The 22,052-nt window shown below is 42.2% G+C and overlaps 1 protein-coding gene across 12 annotated transcripts in view; it reads left to right on the forward strand.

Annotated features, from left to right (window-relative positions):
• Positions 1–22,052, forward strand: part of ZMIZ1 (zinc finger MIZ-type containing 1) — a 482,416-nt gene that overhangs the window by 61,380 nt on the left and 398,984 nt on the right. For all 12 annotated transcript variants that reach the window (XM_067539605.1, XM_067539685.1, XM_067539667.1 and 9 more), the window contains exon 2: positions 7,308–7,438. The gene's annotated coding sequence lies outside the window, so the exon portion shown is untranslated. The remainder of the gene's footprint in view (positions 1–7,307; positions 7,439–22,052) is intronic.

The raw sequence follows: 22,052 nt of genomic DNA on the forward strand, positions 1-22,052 counted from the left end.
CAGAGCAGTCATCCAAATCATCTCTTCTCCACCCAGAACCCTGGCACTGAGAGTATGGGTGTGAGTGTATAAGGGGTGGCGGAGGGGAATAGGTCACCACAGTCTTGGCCAGTAATGCAATATTTGTCAGGAAATGATGAGGAATAACTTCCCTCTGAATTGTCATTTGGACAGCTGAGGTAGGCAGAATGCTGTAGCTCTCTGGAATGGATATTGCCAGAACTACCAAGGTTAATACTCCTACTCTTTCAAACACTGTGGGATTTTTGAATGATAAGAAAGGGGTGGGATACATATGGCACCTGCAGTGCTCCTATAACCCCAGTATTGACGTAAAATCATCTCACTTAGGCTGAGATCTAACAAAATCACAGCTCAAGTTCCATGTGGCTGCAAGCTTATTTTTATTAAAAGTTTCATCTAGCAAAATTATTGGAATAAATCCTGAGAGAATTTATGATCACAGATCTTCTGAGAGAGCTTGTGTTGTGAATATGTGCATCTTTCCTTCAGTTAGGATCAGTTACTGTGGATTACAATGAATATTTAAGTTTCCATGTCAGAACTGAATACCCTGTTTTCTCAGACTGTCTTGTAGTTTGTGTATCTATTAAAATGTTTGACGTTTTTGTTAAGCAAATTATCACTTCAGCCTTGCCAGGGATTTTATGAAGTCTCTCGGTTATAATATAGGTCATTTAGTTTGGCTTCCTTTTTTTATTACTCTTTGTACTATTGTTGGCCCCAGAAGCCCCAGTCATGGACCAGGGCCACATTGTGGTAGGTTCTGTACAAACACAGAACAAGAAGATGGTTTCTGCCCTGCGGAGTTCACATTGGAAGTAGATGACAAGAGGTGATAGTTGCAGACAGACATGGGGCAGTCACGTTTCATGGCTACAGGGTGAATTGGGCCTTAGGCCCCTTTAGTCCTTCTGAAGTGCAGCTCTGAGGTGACAGCCTGGCTTCCCCCACCTCACTGGGTGCAACCAGCCTCGTCTAGCCACTCTCAAACTGGATAGAAGGGCTGCAGTCCCCAGTTCCCAACCGAGTTAATGACACAGGCCCAACTTGGTTTTGCCAACTGTAATAGTTTATCTTCAGCAGCCTCTGAGAATAATAAGGTCTAGTCCAGAGGTTCTCAAACTTTTTTTGCTGGCACCCTGTTTGAAAATATTTCAGGCTGTGACTACTCCCTCACAAAAGTGATGACCACCCTCATGCCATGCCATCCTTACCAGCACGCATGGGGCTGACAGCCCATGACCTCTTTATAATAACCTCGCTACCCCCTGAGGAGTCACGACTTCCAGTTTGAGAACCCCTGGTCTAGTCTATGCCTAACAATTAGATCTACATCGCTCGGGGCTTTGAAAAATTTCACATCCTTTGCAGCCTTGTTAGGTCAACCTAACCTGCACTGTAGACATAGCTAGGTTGATGGAAAAATTCTTCCTTCAACCTAAGTATTCCCTCTCACAAAAGTGGATTAACTGCAGCGACAGGAAAACCTCTTCTGTCAACGAAGGAAGTGCCTGCTAAGGTGCTTGAGCACCGGAGCTGGGGCACTGTAGCTGTTGTAGTGCAGGCATAGCCTAAGTTTGCAAAAACAGAAACAGGATCATCAAAACAAAGCATCACTTATTCTTACCTTTAAGGTACAAAGCACATAGAGCAAAGATAAAAACAATAAAAGGCCTCTTGAGTCATATTTACAACAGCTGGCAAAGAAACTTTAAGGTGTAAGTTCCCTCGGCTCAGCTAATTCCATCTCTGGCAGGGAGAAGCAATTTCTCTGGCTGCAGCAAGCTCCCTGTCTGTGTGTCTCAGTCAGTCTGTCAGCTTTCATATCCTGGATAGCCTCTGGCCACCCACTCAGCCCTTCCTTTTCTAGCATCTTTGAGGTTTAGGATCTCTTTTGCTCCTACGCTCACCCTTGGAAATTGTCATCCATTTGCAGCTGCATGGAGCCGGACGGGGCATTCTCCAAATTGTTCCCTCAAGGATCCTTGTCTTTGCCATTGTTTCATTTCCTTCTACAGCCTCTTTTGATTTAACTCCTGGCCCGTGGTTGCTCATGAGGTTCTTTGATAGGTGAAGCACAAATCACAAAAGCAGCTGCCCGGTGTATATATGAATAGCTCCTAAAAGCTTTCCTTGTTTATCCCACGCGCTTGAGCCGCTACCCGGCCCAGCATGGGAGGGTGCGGGGCAGAGCATGAAGTGGGAACAGGACTTAATGGCAGCTCCTCACGCACACGCATGGGCTCGGAAAGGTGTAAGGTGCAAGGTGCACAACCTATCCCCTCAGCCCTCCTGCGGCCCCCAGCTTTGCTACTACAAACCTGCCATGGCCTCACCAAGCAGTGGTTACCACAGCAACACCATTATAAAGTGACTCCTGGGCGTTGTAAATTGCCATGGTAACAAGGCAACTTCTTGAGGCACTATTAGGTACACCATCCGTTCTTCAAACTTTCTAGCATTGCATTTTGCTTCTCGAGAGAGAGAGTGAGTTGTGACATTTAAGTCCAGTGACAATTTGTCCCTAAATCTGTATATGTTTTTCAATGAAATAAAAAACAATATGCAAAATGTATTTTGTGGCTTTTGGGAATTCTTGGTTTGGCTGTGCCTCATTTGCCTGGGCTGACAAGCCAGCCACCTGGGCTCCTGGCATTCAGGCAAGTTTCCATCACGCACATTACCTGAAGGGCTTATGATGTTTATAAAAATAAATACTACACAGAACTCCCTTTTTCTCTGTGTCAAGTTTCTTGTAAGCATTGTGGCAAAGGATAAGGAGGGAGCTTTGCAGATGTTTTGCTATTCCGTAGGTCCCGGTTCTCTTATTGGCCATGGTGGTGGGAAGAGGACTGCAGCTATCTCTGTAATATGATCGTTGAGTCCTGGCTATGGCCCTCAGTGGGACTTGTGACTAGAGATAGTCAGGAAACGTTAGTTTGTTTTTTGTTGGAAAAAGCCAATCCAAAACTTCTCCTGCAAAAGGGTGAGTATACGGGAAACTTTCATCAGGTTTCTCAGGTCCGGGATGGAATTGGGAAAGCAAGAAACGCCTCCCTCCTCCCCGCCTTTACTCTTTCCCCAGTCCAGAATAGCCAATAGCTGCACTGGGCGGCACAGAATGGGAAGGAGGTGAACATCCCGCAGTGCTGAAGGAACAGGTCCAAGACTATTTAGAAAGATTAGACATACACAAGTCCATGGGGCCAGATGCAATGCACCTGAGGGTGCTGAGGGAGCTGGCTGATGTGATTTCAGAGCCATTAGCTATTATCTTTGAAAGCTCGTGGCAATTGGGGGAGGTCCCTGATGACTGGAAAAAAGCAAATATAGTGCCCATCTTCAAGAAAGGGAGGAAAGAGGATCCAGGGAACTACAGACTGGTCAGCCTCACCTCAATCCCTGGAAAAACCATGGAGCAGGTCCTCAAGGAATCCATTTTAAGGCACTTGGAAGAGAGGAAGGTGATTAGGAACAATCAACGTGGATTCACCAAGGGAAAGTCATGCCTGACCAATCTGATTGCTTTCTATGAAGAAGTGACTGGCTTTGTGGATGTGGGGAAAGCGGTGGATGTGATATACCTTGACTTTAGCAAAGCTTTTGATACGGTCTCTCACAGTATTCTTATCAGCAAGTTAAGGAAGTATGGGTTGGATGAATGGACTATAAAATGGATAGAGAACTGGCTAGAGCATAGGGCTCAACGAGTAGTGATCAATGGCTCCATGTCTAGCTGGCAGCCGGTCACAAGCGGAGTGCCCCAGGGGTCAGTGCTGGGGCCGGTTTTGTTCAACATCTTCATTAACGATCTGGAGGATGGGGTAGACTGCACCCTCAGCAAGTTTGCAGATGACACTAAGCTAGGGGGAGTGGTAGATACCCTGGAAGTTAGGGATAGGATACAGAGGGACCTAGACAAATTGGAGGATTGGGCCAAAAGAAATCTGATGAGGTTCAACAAGGACAAATGCAGAGTCCTGCACTTTGGACGGAAGAATCCCATGCACAGTTACAGACTGGGGACTGATGAGCTAGGCAGCAGTTCTGCAGAAAAGGACCTGGGGGTAACAGTGGATAAGAAGCTGGATATGAGTCAGCAGTGTGCCCTGGTGGCCAAGAAGGCTAATAGCATATTGGGCTGCATTAATAGGAGCATTGCCAACAGATCGCGGGAAGTGATTATTCCCCTCTATTCGACATTGGTGAGGCCGCATTTGGAGTATTGTGTCCAGTTTTGGGCCCCCCACTACAAAAAGGATGTGGAGAAGTTGGAAAGAGTCCAGCGGAGGGCAACAAAAATGATTAGGGGGCTGGAGCACAAGACTTATGAGAAGAGGCTGAGGGAACTAGGCTTGTTTTGTCTGCAGAAGAGAAGAATGAGGGGGGATTTGATAGCAGCCTTTAACTACCTGAAAGGGGGTTCCAGGGAGGATGGAGCTAGGCTGTTCTCAGTGGTGGCAGGGGAGAGAGCAAGGAGCAACAGTCTCAAATTGCAGTGGGGGAGATCTAGGTTTGGACATTAGGAAAAAGTTTTTCACTAGGAGGGTGGTGAAGCACTGGAATGGGTTACCTAGGGAGGTGGTGGAATCTCCATCTTTTGAGGTTTTTAAGCTGAGGTTTGACAAAGTCCTGGCTGGGATGATATAGCTGAGGTTAGTCCTGCTTTGAGCAGGGTGTTGGACTAGATGACCTCCTGAGGTCCCTTCCAACTTTATGATTCTATGATTAATAGCTGAGTGGTTAGGGTATTTACCTGGGATTTGGGAGAGTGCTCTGTTTTAGGAGAATGAAATTGTTTGTGTGATTTTTATGTATAATATGTCTTTAAAGCACATGACACTTAACTAGTATAGCAATTCCTAATTGGCTCTACCTGACCATTTTTTTTTTTAATCGGTAGAGACTTTTAATCATAAAGCTGCCTAAAGCGTGTCTTTGATTTAATAATTAAAAATGAAAGAAGGATGTATTTGATTTGTATCACTGATGAATGCAAAATAAGTGTGTGTGTGTGTCTGTCTCTTTTGCTGTCTTCCCGACATGGTCTGTGCTGAGTCTGTCAGTAAATATTGATTAGTGCATTGCCTCAGGAAGTACATATGTCACAACCAGTTCATTGAGGGTCATTTCTTTTCAGTTCTCCATAATCAGGGCTCTGAGGCTACTCCCCTTTGCATAAAAAAGTGTCACATTTTGAGTACTTTAGTTATTAGCTGAAATTGGTTAAAGGCAATTCAGGGCAAACATCCGTGATACCTGATGTGTTGAAGAGATACAAATAGGGAAACAGTATATAATTGTGCTTTTCTACTATGTGAGAGAGTCTGCCGTTTGGGGAGGGATTTTTTTTTGTTTTGTTTTGTTTTTTAAAAAGACAGATGATTCTTTTGTATCTCAGGATCCATCATTCTGGATCACTGGGTTATTTTGTCTGGGTACTTCAATGGGCAGATGTAGCAGGGCAGAACAAGGAGACATTTTGTGCCACTGATCTTATTTGTTCTTTATCTCTCTTACTCCCTTGCGTGCAGTCTCTGCGTCTTTTCCTCTACAATCTTTGTTGAGGTTTTCGTTGTTTATTTACAGTACCATTGTTACTTGATGAATTCTTTTTAGACCATCACGTATCTAGAGCAGAAGCTGATCAGAATTATCCCGGCAGCTTTAAGCCCTACCTGGCAGGTAGAAGGGTGAAGATGCAGAAGCTGTGGCCATTTAGAGTTGGAGAAATTGTACTGTGCATTGAATGGTTTTAAGAACAGATTTTCTTATGATGGGGTTGCCTTCCCTTTTGTCTCTGTTAGTTAGGTTCCCCAGCATCAGATAAAAATGACCTGTTTAGGGAGATGAGAATCAAGTGGCGCACAGTTAGCTACTATTTGGTATTAGATACTTTTGTTTTTTCTTGTTGGGGGAAATCCAGGGTAGCATATACTTTATGAAATCTTAGTTTCTTCTGCATTCAGACAATTCATACTCAGATTTTCCAGGGACAATTCTTTAAATAAGTCCTCGGTCAGAGAAGGAGAGAGAGCACATTGCCATTTTCTCAAATATATTCATCTGGCAAATTTATTTCAGATATAACTCTTTGATTCCCTCCCCCCCAAGCTGATTGCCTTTCATTTGGGGGTAGCCATCAGTGAGAGGAAGGGGACCATGAAATCTGGGAAGCCTTTCATCCCCCCTTCCTCCCCATACATTGGTGGTACCTGTGAGGGAAGGAATGGGCCGGGCTATAAATACCTCTGTTTGTGATGGTGGTATGTGGAGGGAGGAGTTAGTCCTGACTGGGGAAACAGAAATGAATGAAACTCTGTGTGACGCTCATTAGGTGGTAGTGGGATGGGGTCAAGCATAGGGTTTCTAGTTGTAAGTTTCTCTTTTGGCTAACAATTATGTGCAGGTTGGTTTTGGTTATATAGTCCTGCTTAGCCGGCCTTAGATGACCTTCCTTGGACATCCAATTGTAGAAGATGGGGCCAGAGATCCCCCTGAGGGGAGGGATTAAGCTTTTGTGGGGGCTGAGTTGAGAATGTTTCTGGTTTGTGCACAAGCTTCCTTAATCTGGAGCAGGGTTGTTGGTTTGTTCCTCCTGTTCTTGTTTTTGGATTGTATTTTTCACGTGTTGGTCAAAAAATGTAACCTGGGCTACAAGTTTCTTGGCGTTTGTATACACTGGAAGGAAAATAAATAAGAAAAATATTTAAAATTGACCTGGTGATCCGCCATGATGGTATTTCTGTTCTTTGATAGGAGGAACACACTAGCACTTGTAGGTGTGATTTTAAAAGTCTCTCTGTGTGCGAATACTTGTGTATGTGACTTTAAAATCTGCCACTATTGTTTTTCTAGTAAAAGCAACTAATGTGAATGTTTTACAGAAATGGACCTTGATAGCCACTGAGGAAAATTCATCTGAAAGAATACTAGTACATATTCTGGCTCTCTCTTGCATTTATTCTGTTGTAGGTTGTTTTAGTATCACTCTCTTGCTCTTTAGAGGAAATTTCCTCCTCCCCTCCCCCCAAGCTTGGTTTGGAGAAGATATCTAGCAGTTCAGATCAGTCCATCCTTTTTGCTGTTTACTTGGCCTACCCATTCTGGACCTTGACATGACAAGCAAATGAGTATAGCTGCAGATGGCTATTTTGGGGTTGAAGAAGAGGGGTGGGGGAGGGATTATAGCTATGCTGAGGAGTTGCTGTAATCTGCTGCACCGTCAAAGGACAGGAAAACTGATATTTACCTTCCCCCTTTCTGTTTTTTCTCTCTTTTAGGAAATACTGTGTGTTACGGACAGACACATCAATCCCAGCTCTCCCACTTTTCTTTTTTTTACCCCCCCTTGCCTGAATTAGAAGCTCCAGGAATGTGCTAATTGGCGGCGGCCTCTTCACAGAGGTAAAAGGTAATTGTTATCTGCCTGCTTTAGGTATCTTGCCTATTAAACCACCTTTGGAGCAGGTGGGAAAGGAGGGAGAGGTTCGAATAAGATTGCCCATGTGGAATTTCTTTTCTTAGATCATCTCCCAAGTTGATGAGGACAATTTTCCATCGTCTTCAATGTCCTCATGCAAAGAGAGGCTCCTGTGTATGTTCGTTCACGCACACCATCCTGTCCTGCACCTATTTCTACATGTAGGATAGAGAGCTAGTTTTGAGTAACTGCAGGACAAGGCTTGCTTAAAATGTTAGTGGGAAAAATTTATTTTTAAATGACCAGTGCTTTGAAGATTGATGGAATGATGACTTCTGTGCATTAGCTTAGCTTCCCCACCCCAGGTCCTCTGTGGTCATTTACAGTCTCTTGTTCCATCAGTGTCAGGAGGAAAAGGTCTCCCATTGGGCAAAATACCAGTTCTGGTAAAATAAGAACCAGCATGAGCCGTAACTCCATATTTGAATTGCATCTTTCCTTGAGATTTGGAAAAGGTTGGGTAATAATCATACCACCTAGATCTTACATACACTTTTCATCAGTAGATCTCAAAGTGCTTTACAAAAGGGGGTCAGTATCATTATCCTTCTTTCATATATGAGGAAACTGAGGCAGGGGCGAACGTGACATGCCTAAGGTCACCCAGCGAGACTGGTGGTGGAGCTAGGAATTGAACCCAGGTTTCCTGAGTTCTAATCCGGTGCCCCGCCTACTAGGCTACACTGCCTCCCAACCCAACATGTTTTTTATCTATCTAAGTGCTTCTAGTTCCAGGCAGAAGTGCCAACATATGGTATGTGTGAGCCTCTATGTAACAAATTCCATGGCCATATATGGTGATGTGACCTCATGTAATCCTGGCCCAACTCTTCACTTCTAGCCATGGTTTGTACACCATGTCCCTAATCCCCTGCAAATTAAAGGTTGCAAAACTATTTCTATCTTGACAAGCATTTTAGATTACCTATTTTAGAACATGTATTTAAATGTTGTTACCTCCTGCTGAGACTTTCAGGGGATGCTAAGGGAGCTAACTGCCCAAGTTCCATTGAAATCCAAGTGGATTTGAACACCTAATTCCTTTAGCCCCATGGTTAATTCTTTAGCTCTCTGTACCGTACGATAACTGATTCCTAAACGAATCATTAGCTTTGTGATGCAAGGGCATCCATGGACAACAGTCTTATAAACGCAGGTTTGGTGCAAAATTTAAAACCTCAGACTGAGTGTAGATACCCTAGGATATAACTTGCAGATCAAATGACAAACTGCAGGTAGGCAAATCTGCCTGGAAGGGCTCTGTGGGACCATGCTTGGCTGCCGCATCCTCCCCTCCCCCCTCCCCCGGTGACAGTGAAGAAGAAAGGAAACCCTTTATTTGAAGGGCCCCTACTGGGTGACTGATTACTTGCTGAAACAAAGCAATGGCCCTTTTGGGTTCCCGTTTCTGATGAGCTTCAGTTGATACTAAGAGACAAGCAGAAACCTACAACCTAGTTGAAGCTTTCTAATGGTGTCTCCTGGAATTTCCCTAGGGCTCCTTCCAGGTAATTACCTGTCTATCACTTTGTCTCCTATCTTTTAATGAGGGAGGAGTGCCAGACTCTCAGACCACTAATCCTTGTTACTGTAGAAATGCAAGTTTCACTCCTCCCTTTCTCACCTTTGAAAAACCCTGCTGGCTCCCTAAATCTTGTTTAAAAATGGCTGATAAGCTTTTTCCCTGGCTGCCAGACCAAGTCATGGGAATGTCCTGGCTGGGGGCATGTATTCCCTGAACCAGCCAAGACAGTAAGAGGGAGTTGGTATTCAAAATCCCATCACTTGTGAAAGAACAGCAAGAGTTGGCAAGCTTCCAAAGGGAGGCTAGCGGAAGCCACCTTGGAGTCCCCAAACCCACTCCCTCACCTCCCCCGACAGATTCTTTATTAGAGCTGTACGATATGTTCATTTCAAACCAGAACTTGGAGAAAATTGACTGAGATTTGCAAGCCTTGTCTGACCTGGAGTTGTAGGCAAAAGCCGCTGCAAAACCTGGCAGTTCCAGCTGAATGTGTTTTTACAACTTCTGGGTTCTTTCAGACCCCCAAACTCGCTGGAACTGGATTAATGCAAACCTGTAAACCCAAATGTCACACGTCAGTGGAGTGTGTGGGGTTTTTGTTTTTTTGTGGGGGTTTTGGTTGGTTTGTTTCTTAACCAATTACATTTTTCACTGGAAACTTTGCATTTACCTGTATTTGCAGTTTCTTCCTGTGAAGGCTCTCCTTCAGGTCTATTGCCATTTCTCTTCGGCTAGGGCACTTGGTCTGTGCCTCTATTACCTCTGGGTATTTCCTGGGATAACCACCTCTTGTCCTGTTGCTAGCTCACATTATTGGAACAAGTCAGAAATATTTTCCCCCTCCTCAGCTGTCACTTAGGGCAGGGGCTCAAGCATAAGCCCCTTGTCGCTATATGCTCCTCTTTTTTTTGTTCTTCATGTGACCAACATGCCAAGGGTCTGGGGAGATCAGGCTGGTTTTGGATGACGTCCTTTACCTACTGCTTCAATGAGTCACACTCCAAGAAATGGACAGTGGTAAACTCCCTTACAATACCTTAGTGCATCATGTGCGTTAGCCGTCTGCCTATGTATGGTATTTAAGCTGCAGAGTCTGTTATCAAATGCCATCACCCAATCTGTATCCCTTAGGGTTAACAGCTTTAGGGGAAGAGGCGGGACATGGTAGTGATGTTTGGGAAACAAAGCAAAAGGAAAATTCTTCCAGATTTGTTAGGCTGAAACTTTTTGGAGAAGCAGGCAAAAAGGGAAATGTATTCTTGCCTGAGATTTGATGAAATTTTTATTTTGAGGGGAGAAGGAGGGAATGTCTGATTAAGTAGCCAAATATTTGTTGAAAGTTTCATGTTTGCAGTTTCATTGCTATAAGCAGAATTATCTTTTTTTGTCCTCTCTCCAATTAAACTTGGGCAAATAGTTTTGCTCCTAGAAAATATAAACTGTATACAAAGAAGCGATCCCGTTCATAATTAATACCCTTAGAATAATGAGAAAAAAAAGTACTTTCAAGATTGGAGCAAATCATCTCTCTATTTTATTGCTCCCTCCTACCACCTGACCCATCTTCAGAGGAAAGGTGATACAGCTTCTAGCTAACATACTTCAGGTAGGTGACGCTGTGGTATGTTAAACAGTGTCTGAAAAAGCTTATCTGCTCATGGTAAGCTTACTCTGTTTGTATTTCTCTTTTTACACATAAATCAAGTTCACAGTTTTTGAGACTGAGCACTGTTTCAACAGGATATTTGCTTAGTGTCTTAATTTTTTTTTTCCATTATAAAAAAAAGCCTTGAGGATAGACTTTGAGTTTCGATTTCTAATATAGCAAACACATCCAGTGTCTAGAAAGCCGTACAGCACCCATCCAGGAGTCAGACTTGTGGGTCAGAATGGATTAACAGCAGAGCTTGTGGTTGCAGGGGTTCCAGTCCATGGAGACCTAATCTTCTCACAGGACCTAAGCCCAAATTAAACAGTACATCACCACTGAGCAAAGCACTTAAGTGTGTGCTTAACTTCAAATTATGCTGAATTTTAAGCACATGCTTGTGTTTAAGTGCTTTGACGAATAGGGATGGATTTAAGCACGTGCTTCAATGATTTGCTGAATAGGACCTTTCTACACATTGACCCTGTAATACTTCAGCAATACTACTTGTATGGGAGGAGGAGCACTTCATGGAGCCTTGTGTTTTCTCTTTGTCTGAAGGTGGCACTGTCTAAAGCTCTTTAAGCACTGAGTCTGCCTCTATGTTGTACATTACTCCTAAACAGGAAAGTTTAAGGCCCAGTCAGAGTTCATTGCTTTTGTGGAAATTAGCAATGAAAAAAGTCTTTTGGATCATCTTATTTCCCTCCAGTGCAGAATTGTTCCTTGCTGTTAAAGGAACCTCTAGTGTGTATACGCATAGCTCCATTCTTCACCTTTGTATATACATGGTGTGAGATTCTTGTACATTTCAATAATTTGTCCATTGACAAATAAAGTCAAAGGAGAATTGTAATGTATTATTCCAAAATCACAAACTAACCTCATAGGTAGTTGTGATCTTATGGATAAGGTACTGGATGAGGAATTGGGAGGTTGGGGTTCTAGTCCCACCTCAATTACTAACTTTTTGTGTGGTGTTGGCCAAATCACTGCCACTTCAGTCCTCTGGAACTTTTCAGTCCTTCTGTTTCCCTTCCCACCCTTTGTCTTGTCTATTTGCACTGCAAGCTTGTTTGGTAGGGTGCCAGGGACTCTCTCTTACTCCTGTTTGGCACCCAATAAAGTGGAGCCCCAGTCTTGGAAGAAACCTTTAGGTGCTAATGAAATAAAAGTATTAAAGAACCCCAGTCTGTTGAGTGGGGTGGATTATTTATCTGAGTAGTCATGATCTTTACAGATTTCGTATCTAATTTTTGGTGGAGACCATGAGAATTTCCTCCCCTCTTCTTCCCTGAAATCATGAGACCATTACAGTTTAGGTTCTGGTGGGGGGCTGGTTTCCCTTCAGTGGTCTCTCTGACTTTATGTGTCAGGAATTAATGCTTTACCTTTCAACGAAGAGGAAGGAAGGGCATTTCCCCCTCTCCTTCTTTGGCGTTTTGTAGTGTTAATGAAATCAACTGAGGAGAGAGAACCCGCAGACCTGATTTGTAAGTAACAGGAAAATTGGCTTTGGTGGTGTGAGGAGGAGACTTATTTTACCAGCAGGAGGTTTGAATGGGATTGTTGCAGTTCCTAAATACATAGTTTAATTGTCGTGGTGTGATTTTCTTTCTTTCTTTCCCTGTTAGAAATCTAGATACTGGGGTCACATGCCACAGTAAACTACAGGTATATACGGTAGCAGAAGCGGTCTCTATTCATATACATCACATGGAATTTGGCTCAGGAAGGGAATTCTTTCCTTCTTTCGGAATGTAGGTTTTCTTAATGGAGCTACTGTTTGTGCTTCCCATGTAAAACTATATCCTACTGCTGATAGCTAAATGATTTGCATGTGTTAATGGTATCTTTTGCCCTGCCCCCACCAGCCTACTCTCTCTTCCCATTCTTTTATTTTTGTTCTTTTGGTCAATATGGGAATTGTACTAAAATGCAGACTATTAAATTGCATATTACTTCAGAGGAATTGAAAGTTTTAGGTTACAATTCCTGTCTCTCCTCCCCCCAACTGCCCTCCTCCAAAGGGTGGGGGGAAGCATTTTTGTGGCATACTGTATTTGCGGGATGGGGGCAGGAAGCTGTAAGCAGAGAGGTCTGAAAAGCAATGTTAGTATGGTGTGAATGATCAGGGAATAAAAAGAGAATAATGGAAATATGCAAGCAGTGGCTCACCAGTGACACATTAATAGCATCCTGAAATCAAGTGCTCATTCATTTTAACCAGAGGTTAATTAATCAGAGAGAGTAGATAAAATGATAAGCTGCTTTTAATGAAGTGAAGCAGCATTATTACAATAAGCAAAATGCAAAATATTTGGTCTCCTGCACATGTGGTTTTGATTGGGCCTGTAGTTTGGCACTGGCTTTGAAGATTACTAGCCTGTTTTGTTGCACGCTGAGTTAGGGGGATATGTGTGTGTGCGCGTGCGCGCGCATTTAGAATGTGTGTGTGGTCATGTGCAATTGCTGGGAAATTGGGCATTGGAATTAAATCAGATAAATTGTTTCTTCAGATTCTTCCTGTATGCCAGAAGTCAATAATTACTGGGCCTGATATTTCCTATGCTTATTTTGCCAGTGGAGATAGCTCTGCTTTCACAAAAAATTACACAGCTTCACAATGAAGTTAGAATATGTGAAAGTAAACAATTTGGTACTGCTTAGTTAATGTTGATGTACCCCACACTGGTACAATACATGATAATCTACTGGAGTTCTCAACCTATGTGTAGTAATCCACAAGGGAGTTACCTGCTATTTATCTAGAGCAGGGATGGGCAACAATTTTCGCAGAGGGGCCACTCCACGAATTTTGGCAAGTCATCACAGGCCTGGGCCACTTCCGGCTTCCAGTCAGGCGACCGGAAACCAGAAGTTCAGGTAGTGACCGGCCAAAAGCTGGGTTATGCCCCTTAAGCAGAGCGTCGGCAGCAGAAGCAATGGATTGGGTGGGCCTGCTTTCAAAGTGGGTGGGCTACGGGTCACCTGAAGCTACGCCCCTGCATGGTCGGCTGGACAGAAATGTTAGACGGGCCAGATCTGGCCCGCGGGCTGTATTTTGCCCACCCCTGATCTAGAGGATCATGAGCCAGTGTGTGTTTGGCTATTAAACTGCAGTGGATTTGCTTAGTCCCTTTCAATTGATCTTCTGCAGTCATTTTTCTAGTTCCAGTGATGTCTCCTCTGAAATGCTGTGGAAACGGTAAGAGAGCATTCTGGGATGTGTGAATGGCAATGCATGTTTAGAGTAGGATAATGGCTGAGGAGCTTTGCCATCTACTGAAAAGTTAGTATTTCAGTTGTAACAAATAGGAACCTTTCCCTTTTTCAAAAGGAAAAGTGTATTCTTTGTGGAATTATCTCATTTACTGTGAGCTACATTACATTGTCTTAAATGTTGATATTTCAGGCTGGCGTAACAATTGACTAACAGGGCTTTTAATGCACAGCTCATGCTATTAATTTGTTCTCAAGTCCCTTCACATGCAAAGTTTTGTAGGGATAAAGTGAATACACTTGTGTGAACTGGAGAAATGTATCCAATGGATTTAAGTGACTTGATAGTAAAATATAAGCAAGTAAAGGGAAATTTATTTAAAAGACTAAGCTGCCTACAGTCATTCAAGTGTGAATTCCCTAGCAACAAAGGAGAAACAGATGTCCCTAGCGGTTCAAGAGTGTAAGTGATATTGCAGGTTTAAGTCGAAAGGTCAAATCCACTGAACTAAAGAATTCCACTATAGTGAGACAAGCTCTCAAAAAGCTGGTTGAATGGTAGGGGAAAGGCCATGGAGAGCTTTGAAAACACACTGCCAATACTTATCTTTGCTCAGAGATGAACCAGGGAAATGAGAAGGTGAAGTTGGAGTCAGTAACTCAGGAATTGCATTCTGTGTGCAATTATCCTGTCATGAAGAGAGCATGCTACCTAGCTTGGCAATATTGTAGTCCAAGTATTTTGTTCAAAGAATGTGCTAACTATCTCCAGGTTTTTTTTTGCTTTCTATTTCTGCATCTAAACCATTGTTTTTGGTTTTTAAATAATTTTGCCATAAGAATTTGCTTTCTAGCTATGGAGGAAAAGCTTCAGAAGTAGAACTCAGAGCAAAAAATGGTTTATCTCCTGTAAAGCAAGGAAAAGAGCATACAACCCATTTGGACTGTGTCTTGTGTTGGATCTAAGAAGATGACATTAGGTTAGATTGAGCTAGCTAACATAATCAAACACCTTCTATAACTCTAGTCTAGACAAGCTGTACTTTAGTGCATGCTAAACCGATTGGAGGATAGGAGTCACTGAACCTATGAAAATAGCATCAGTGGGACATAGAGAAGGGAGGAAGCCTAGAAGTCAGCAACAAATTTGGCACTGAGTGTGATGAAAAAATGTAGGGGAAAATGCTAGTGTTTCACAGGCTGAAGGACCAATGCATGTGATCTCCTCCAACATAAAACTGGTAAATGATTAGTGTATCAGAATGCCATATATTTCTTGGTCTGTTCAGGTGATTGCTAGAATGTGAAATGGGATATGCTGCATTTGAGTTATTGCTGATAATGTATCTTCCGTATGTGTCTTAAAGCCTGTATATCAGTGACTTGGTAGTGAGCAACTAATATTTCAATATTTTTAAAAAACATTTTAATCTGAGTTTGACAGAGCATGTCTCCTGCCTGTTCGTAAATCTACATTTTTAAAAAAATATAATTAATTTCCGTAGCACTAGCTTTTCAGATACAAACTAAAGAATAAACACGTACTGTGTTTTTGGGCCCTGTAGGAGCCACTGTATATCGACAATAGGTGGTGATGTAATGTTGAATTGTCACGTTGGCTTTTGAAGCAACACCCTGTACAGAATATCAGTGTTTAGAATTTGTTGATTACCATCCCTTCTGTCCTCATCCTCAAAATATATATTGGCTGCTTTTGTTTAAACAATGGTTATTTCATTCTTCATTGTCTTATACGGGTTCAAGCAGAGTTCCTCTCTGTCAGCAGGTAGGTTCAGTGTTCTGTCTTATCTTGGGAATGTCGTCCTCTGTATGGCAGGCGCTTGCAAGCTCCTCAAATTGTTTTTGCTGTCTCCGGCAGGTGGAGGTATTAGTACCTCTTGTCACATGACACACAGGACTCGAGAGGAAATGAGGGACCACGTATCAAGAGGAGCCTTCTAAGCGTTGCCAACTCTTGCCATGCTTTCACGGGTGTTGGGATTTTGATTGGCCTTTGAGCCCTGCCTCTGTGGGAAGGGGGAACTGCCTCTGATTGGCTGCCTGCCTCCTGTGGCTGAACAACCAATCAGAGATGCTATAGGAAGAGCTCTCTCTCTCTCTTCTCCTCCTCCCCTCGGCAACCCAAAACTATCCTCAAAAGAGGGGAGAGGGAGCTAAAGAGCCCAGTAGCGTTCAGGGTGGTTCTGCTACCTCCTCCCCTCCTGTGAACAATGGTCCAGGACAGTTCCTCTGCCTCTCCTTTCCCCCCTTCAGCACTTGACCTGGGGGAGAAGGCAGGAGGGATTCCACTTCGGACCGCACCTCAGGCCCGGGATAGGGGAGAGAGGAACCCCAGGAGCAGCAAAGTTGAAGCTGTGGTGCTGAATCAATGCGGGGACTGGGAGACAGGATTGGTTGGGAGGCAGCATTAGTTGCTGGTCAGGGGACGGGCAGATGTGGTGAAAGAGAGCTCCTGCCACGGGGACCAAAATCAGTTTACCCAATAACTCTGGAGAAGTGGGGAACACTAGCTGTCAGTCACACACACTGGGGAGGGGCAGGTGGAATTAAAAAATCAAAAGAACAAATAAAAAGCCCCAGACAAAATATATATAAACTCATGATGACCGGGACAGTCACACCCAGTAACTGAATGTGGTCACTGGGGATGTCGGGGGAGTTGTTCTTGAAGGATCTGGAGAATCATTCTTGTGAAACAAGGGGCAAGATATTGTTCTCTTGAAACCAGCTAGAGAAACAGCTAGAAAAGCCGGGCGATACCCCCTTCTTACAGGGCCCACAATTAGCATTCCACTGAGTTGGTCGTGAGCCCTTCCAAGAAGTCGTTTTAGCGGATGTCATTCTGGGGCCCAGGAGGGCCCAAGACTGTGTGAATGTTACTTCTGTCTTTTTATAGATGAGTAAACTGAGGCACAGGAAGGTTAAGTGGCTTGCCCAGCATCTCATGGCAAATAAACGGCATAGCTGGGAATGGAACCCCAATTTCCTGACTTCCAGCCCTCTGCTATAATTATTAGACATGGTTTTCTTCTTATGCACTGTGAACATGAATAGAGCAGAAACGGCGTGCGCAATTAGCTTCTTGCACCAAAGGTCTGTGTGTAGGGGGGAATATTGCAATGGAATGCAGGAGGAGGGGAAAGGTATTCAGGGCCAACTGTACCTGCGGGGGCACAATTTAATAAGCAGCAATGAGTCGAGGAAGCAGTCTGTGTTCCAGATGCATTGTTATCTGTAAAGTCTCCTATCGAGCAGAGTGCTGTAAAAGGTTTAATGCAAATCCAAGGCCTCTGCCATTGTGAGAGACAGATTAAGTCTCATTTGCATTCTTTCTCCTATAATAATTACCTAGCAAGGAGTGCCTGTTACCATTAACTTCATTCTGTTTGCCTGTGATAACACCATCAGCAATCTCTTCTGCACGGATTATGGACACTATGAGAAAGGGGTGATGGTAGAAAATGTGAAAGCTGATAAATTGAAATTCAGATGAAAGTATGATAATAGCCATTAAATACATCTGGAGAAATACTGTGAGCTGAAGAGCAAAGGCCAATATTAATCTATAATATTGATGAGCTGTGTGGTTTCAATATAATTTAGTAAAACCAGCACATCATTTTTACTTAGTTTAAAAACCCGTGCAGTCCCAATGTCTCAATGGTTTTGTTCCATTTTGGGAATTGGCTTTGAAGTGACTCTCAAATTGACAAAATGGTATAAATTTTAGCTGCCCGTGAGTGTTGTTGAATACCAGAAAATAAAGAAAAACCCCACAACCCCAGTGACAGGCAAATCTGTGCGCTGGACTCAATCTTGACTTTCAAATTGATGTTAAAAATAAAAGTAGAGGTTATTTGTCTCTTCTTTTCAAATTACCGTTAAAAGGCAAAACAAAAAGTGCAAGGAAGTTGGGGAGAATGATGACCCTACTGAAATTAGTTGTACCGTCTATAGATTCATTTTATATAGAGATAATATAAAATATTTCTTCCCACAATTTCTGTTTTGGTAATAGTCTCTGTCTCTCTGTCTGTCTCTGGGTTTGTGTCATTCCTGATAAAGCAGTGGGGGTCACTGCAAGAGAGTCAGACATCCTATAATTTAATCCTCTCCATTCTTTCTCCTGGTTCAATCTGTTTGTTTGTTCCTGTGAGCCTCCCAGTCATGGGAGCAAGGTTCCTAATCTGAAAATCAAACCCTGAACCCTTGCACAGTAGTACCAAATTGCTACCATTAGATCTAGAGCTGATGGCCCATTTCAGAGCCTTTTATTGCATATTGCACATGCCTCAGTAGAAAGTCCCCTTTTTGGAAAGAGGATTGAGAGCAGAGTAAAGAATGTTTGTGCGGGAGAAAACATTCTTAAGATTGCTGGTGCCTTTTGGAGAGGCAGCCACATATGCTGCCAATGTGTGTAATTTTTTCCCCCTATTGTTTAATAGAATTTTGAATATTTCAAGGTTTTCACTGGAAAAAGCAAGCTCTGTATGTTTGTGTGTGTGTTAAATCAGGAGCAACTATGGATATACTGCTAAGCTTCTTTCTTATCTGGAACAGGAATCAAAGTAGTTAGTTGCATTTTAAATACATTTCCCTGTGGCAAGCATAGTGCATGTGGGACATATGCTGTCATCTTCATCTTACATCCCCAGTGGAAATAGTAGTGTGTGAATGATCAGGCTTGGAGAGTCTGTTTATAATGTTCTTTTCCCTCTACGGAGGCACTGTGGAGAACAGGGGGTGGGCGAAATAGACTGTTGTTAATCTGTTGGTTAGCCACATAACCCAGCTAATGAATTACTAGAGAAATCCTTTGTTTACTCACTGTCACCATTCCTGGCTGTTAAAGATTTGCTAGAGTAACACAGAGCTTTTAAAACTTGATACAGCCCTTAAGACTTTAAGGACCTCTGGATGTGTATGGACTTGCTTAGGTACATGGCAGGGTTTCCTTGTTTCCCCAGTTTGATATACTGGCTTTACAGTTTGTAAACACGGACAAACAGAAGGGCATTTTTTGAATCATGAATGGAATACCTTAACTCCCTTAAGCAAATTCGGGTGCAGGAGAACCGTATTCATCATAAAATACTGTGCAGTTGAAATGTTGGGTAGAACCGGCCAATCTGCTTTTTTTTTTTTCCCCCCCCAGTGATGGCATGTGCCATGTGGAAGAAGGCACATATTCCAAAGTGCAGAGAAATGACATTCTGTATGGAAGCAATCCTCTTTCCTTATTAGTCTGTGATTACAGTTGAACGTTTTTATTTAGAAACAAGTTGTCATTTAGTCTTTCCCGTATTCTAATAGTTTTATTGGGCAGAGTTTGGGGGCAGTTTTGGATCCAAATATAAACCTCTGTGAGTACGAGTCCTCCTTCAAAGGAAACTGTTCTATTGTGGAATCCCTGGGCAGCTTATACTAGGATGTCAAACGATGAAAAAAAATCGCAATTAATCATGAGATTAAAAAAAAATTGTGATTAATCACAGTTTTAATCACCCTGTTAAACAATAATAGAATACCAATTTAAATTCAGCATGGAAGCAAGTCCTCTGGAATGGTGTTCGAAGCATGAAGGGGCATATACATATCTAGCTCGTAAAACCTTGCAATGCTGGCTATAACAGTGCCATGTGAACGCCCGTTCTCACTTTTTGGTGACATTGTAAATAAGAAGCGGGCAGCATTATCCCCCCTTAAATGTAAAGAGACTTGTTTATCTTAGCGATTGGCTGAACAATAAATAGGGCTGAGTGAACTTGTAGGCTTTAAAGTTTTTGCATCGTTTTGTTTTTGAGTGCAGTTATGGTTTTTAAAAAAAGTCTACATTTGTAAGTTGCACTTTCACAGTAAAGAGATTGCACTACAGTACCTGTATGAGGTGAATTGAAAAATAATTTCTTTTGCTTAAACTTTTTACAGTACAAACATTTTTAATACATAATAATATTAAGTGAGTTCTGTACCCTTAGTATTCTGTGTTGTAATTGAAATCAACATATTTGGAAATGTAGAAAAACATCCAAAAATATTTATAATAAATTTAAATTGGTTTCCTGTTACTATTTAACAGTGTGATTATAACTGCAATTAATAGTGACTATTTTTTAAATCTAGTTAATTTGTTCTGCGTTAATTGACAACCCTAGTTCACACTTTAGATTTCTCCCCACGCCCACAGTATCCAAGGTACCTGGTTTGGGAGAGAAATTGCTACATTTTCCTATATTGACCTCTTTCATTAGGCTTTTTGGTCGTGTTTGGGTCCTACTTCACTGTTCTGATGGAGAGTTGTACCACCTGAAGGGTTTTTTCCTTTTCCTCTTTTCCCTCACAACCAACTTCCATGAGCTATCCCTGGAAGCTGATGGGCCCCTAATGAGTGGAGGGGAGTTGGGAATGTGGGAAAAAGATAGAAGGAATATGGAGCGTCACCTTAGCAATGAAATGTCTTCTTGCCATCCATTGAAGACTTGTTTTCTGTTGTTTTTAAAAAAAACGGCTAGCCCAACAGGTTGACCACCAGTGGGATTCAGTGCTTTGAACAGGGGCATCTAGAAGACATGTAAGATCTGAGCATTGTACGAGGCCCTACAGAAAGCAGGGTATCTGAGTATATGTCTCTATCGATAGAAAGGCGTTGGATGGATAGGCAATTTTCAGTCTTCCTCTTTGGACTGAACCTGATATTAAAATAACCTGAAGATAAAACTTCCTTTGGTTTGGGGTTTTGTCCTGTTCAGACTTGATTTCAATATTCATGCCCATAATCTACCAAAGCCACGCTCCAGATCTGAAATTTAAAATCTGACGTTTTAGACCTCTGGTAAAAAAAAAATTTGCCATTCTATCTTGTTCAAGTTCTCCTATGCTAACTAAAAGTTTTAGTACAGAAGAATCAGCTATTATAAAACCTGGCATTCTACAGAGAATGAGGAAGCTAAGTATAAGCCTGCAAGCACAGCTTGTGTACATATTTGTTGAAAGCTAATTGGCAATGCAGTATGCTTTTCAAACTTGTTCTTTCACCTATCTGCAGAGGACAACTCTCTGGTACTTAATGTACTGTTGATTACGTAAACACTACCCTGAAATATTTGCACAGGCAATTAACTCTTGTTTTTTACACTACTTAAGGTTATATGTGGAATCTGGTTACAGAGCCTAAAATCATTTATATTGTGAAATTTATTTCAGCATTAGATTAAATAATATTCATAAATACAAAGTATCATAATCTTGTCCGTCAAGCTAGCTAGTATCAAATGTGGCAGTGTAGATCAGAAATGTAGCAAGTCCTTATAGTTAAATGGGGTAAATAGTTTTCTTGCCAGGAGTTGGTGTGACTTTCCTGAGAATTATTCCCTTTCCTTTACCCTTATGTTGGTAGTATATAATTGGCTGAAATTGACATAGTTAAGATAACTTTGTATTGCATTTAAAATAGAACAAACCCTCCTGCTATTAGTTGATCTATTTTATGGCTATTTAATCCTTCTAGTCAGTATCTAACACTGTTGTAGCAAAATTTGGCTGATAATGAAGAAACTCATAGAAAGCATAGAATGCAGTGCTAAAGGTATCTGAATGAGACAGAGTGCTCAGATGACTATGGGTAATAGGGGCATTGTACAAATACCTGGTTAGCTTTATCTCCATCCCCCTCCACTCCCAAGAGAACCACGATCAGACCACTGGACCCCTGCTTCTCAATCCTCATTAATTTGCATGCAGTATATCCCTGAAACTAGAGCCCAAGTCCCTTAGAGCCAAAAGCAGCAGATCCACAACTTGTGACAAATGATAAATCTGTTAGAAGTGTAACCACTAGTAACAACCACCATGATGTCAGGTATCTACCCAGTAAAAGGCCGTATGTTTACAAACTGTGGGCTCAATCCTGCCATTTAATGGATTTGATGGCAATTTCTAGTGTGGGTTTATAGCAGGATAGTAAACCAATGCACATGGTGGCATGTGCTGTTTGATTTTGTTTTTCTATTTATGGACTACACACTGATTTTAATTGGGCGAAAGGCATTTTTTTTATGTGATTGCAGATAAGAACATAGTGAAATGGTTTAATGAAGGGTTGTCATTTTTCTTATCTATTATACTTTTAT

Source organism: Emydura macquarii, unplaced genomic scaffold, assembly GCF_026122565.2.
Source record: "Emydura macquarii macquarii isolate MOO-44397 ecotype Brisbane River unplaced genomic scaffold, CSIRO-AGI_Emac_v2 contig_67, whole genome shotgun sequence".
Lineage (NCBI taxonomy): Eukaryota > Metazoa > Chordata > Testudines > Chelidae > Emydura > Emydura macquarii.